General features: G+C 32.2%; 1 protein-coding gene across 2 annotated transcripts in view; it reads right to left on the bottom strand.

Annotated features, from left to right (window-relative positions):
• Nucleotides 1-2,531, bottom strand: part of LOC106877481 (heparan sulfate glucosamine 3-O-sulfotransferase 5) — a 471,645-nt gene that overhangs the window by 462,990 nt on the left and 6,124 nt on the right. The window contains exon 1 of one of the 2 annotated variants that reach the window (XM_052971095.1): nucleotides 1,109-2,177. The exons of the other annotated variant lie outside the window; for it this stretch is intronic. The gene's annotated coding sequence lies outside the window, so the exon portion shown is untranslated. Of the gene's footprint in view, nucleotides 1-1,108; nucleotides 2,178-2,531 lie in introns of those variants that run through there. 2 annotated transcript variants of the gene reach the window in all.

Consider the following 2,531-nt stretch of genomic DNA (forward strand, 5'->3'; position numbering starts at 1 on the left):
ATATATATATATATATATATATATATACCGGAATTAGCACACAAATTTGAAACAAGGCGGAAAAAAAGAGTACTCAAATACCAGAGGTAGAGTAATACGCTTTATTTAGAGATATAGATATATATAAAGCATGATTTATTCGTGATCAGAGTCCTTCGTAAACCGAGGTACTACTGTATGAATGTGAGAAAGTACAATTTATTCGTGGTCAAGGTTGTTTGAAAACCATGGTTCTACTGTATATATACATTTACACACATGTATGTATGTATATTGTGTGTTTGAAAAGGTTAAATAAAAGTGCTCACACACACTAGAAAAAAAAAGAATTTTTCCAAAAAGGTTAGTAACATCCTGATAAAAGATTTTATAACTTTCTTGAAAAAAATTCCCCTTATACTTAAAACTGTATTAAGTAATTTTCACAAACACTTTCAAATATATATATCTACATATATAAATATATATATTCACATACATACTCACACAATTTAGAATAGTAAAAATGTAAAGATGCTTTTAAACTCTAATTCAGTATGTATGTGTGTGTATATATATATGCATATACACACACTCACTATTTTGGAATAGTGAATCTTGAAGCAGATAAAGCTACAACTATAGGCTTAAGAAACTTGTTTGAACAGAAAAAGTTGAAGGTTGCCACTTCTCAAAGTTTTTCAATTTTTAACATGCATCATGAAACAGTGACTTACTCATGAGAGAGTGTGTGTGTGTGTGAGTATACACACACACACTCACACACATACAAGCAGATACACAAATGTATAGATAACACTTATATACGCACACACATGTATATATAAATACGAATAAAATCTGTTGCTTTTCTTTTTTCCTACCCTATCTCTTTATCACACACACACACACGCACGCACGCACACACACACACACACGCGTACACACACACACACACACACACACACATACAGAGAATCCATAAGATTAAAGACTTCTTTTATCAAGAAACCCCTTAAAATCTGAAGATGATATCTTTCTTAAAAGGGAAAAAAAATAATGAAAATAAAAGATTATCAAAAAAAGATCTGAAGTTGAAAAACAAGAAGTTGGAAAGTTTTTGACTTACTTTCAACATATTCTGTTCTTCATTAGTGTTCTTGGATAACTGAACAGAATGGTACCAAAGCTGGAATTGCTTATCAAAGAAGTCTTATAACCAAGGTAGTGGGGGTGGGGATGGAAGTCCAAGAATTGACATTATCATATTAATAAATGGTGTTTTTGATCATTTCTTTTTCTCAGTCATTATTGTTGTTTATCATTAATAAATCCAGGTGATCTCTAATCAAGCCAGCTCATAACCAAAGACACTCCAACTGTGACCATCCAATGGCATATTCTAAGTTTTTTAAGAATACATTATCTCATGTATCCTTCCTGGTTTAAGATGATGGTGGGTGTGATTCAAGGGTAATTTGGGTGTTATTTTTAACAGACTAATGAATTGTTTTCTTTCTTTTTAGTCTACCAAAAATCCTTATTCTGCAACGTAGTAACAGCATGCTGATGATGATGATGGATGTCACATTAACTTGTACCTCCTCATTCAGTCTGCAGCAGAAAAACCTCCCATATTTTACACAGTCATTGGTATGGCACTAGTAAAGCTAGACAAATGGTAACATAATCTTCGTATAGCAAATGCTTTACCGTTTCTATATCATTAGTTAATAATATAGTTTGGACCAGTAAATATAATGTGTTTGCAGTTGAAACGCTTATCAAGTATAATGAATTTGAGAGGTATATTTCGGTTTAGTTACACACTGTTGTATATTTTCACAGGGTTTATCTTTTCAGAATACTTGAACCTTTAACATAATCCAGTGTAATGATGTACTGCATAAGGTAGATACAACATTACAGGTGCCTAACTAGTATGTCCAATTAGAGAGGTAATTTCTCACACTTGTAGTCTATCCAAGTTCATTGATAAAGTTTAAGTCGATCTGCGATTAAAGTGCTAGATGTTACCTTAAAGTGCCATGCCTGTGAATTGAACCTAAAACCTCATAATTGCAGGGTAGAAAGAAATGAAGAAACACAAAACTTGTTTACAGTCCAATATATCAGATATTCTTAAAGATTTCTGGGACTGGGATAATGGTTATTGGAAAGGCAAAATTAGCAAGTCTGAGTAAGTCTTTCAGAATCTGAAGTTAGCATCTAAAAAGACTTGGTGGGTGGTGGGTGGTGGGAAATAGATTGGTTTAGGAATGGAATAGCGAAAATATAAACGTTTTTGTTAAAAAAAAAAATGCCTTTCTTTGAAAAAAAACTTTGGAAGAAACACAGAAATGTAAGAAATATTAAGACTGGCTTCATTGTGTTTATGGGTGAATGTGTGTGTGTGTGTGTGTGTGTGTGAGAGAGAAAGAGAGAGAGAGAGAGAGTGTGTGTGTGTGTGTGTGTGTGTAAGATTATACAAGTATTTGTTTCTGTATACATATTTATTTTTTTTCACCTTTTTTATTATTAATTTTAGTTAT

This window comes from Octopus bimaculoides, chromosome 10, assembly GCF_001194135.2.
Source record: "Octopus bimaculoides isolate UCB-OBI-ISO-001 chromosome 10, ASM119413v2, whole genome shotgun sequence".
Classification (NCBI taxonomy): Eukaryota; Metazoa; Mollusca; class Cephalopoda; order Octopoda; family Octopodidae; genus Octopus; species Octopus bimaculoides.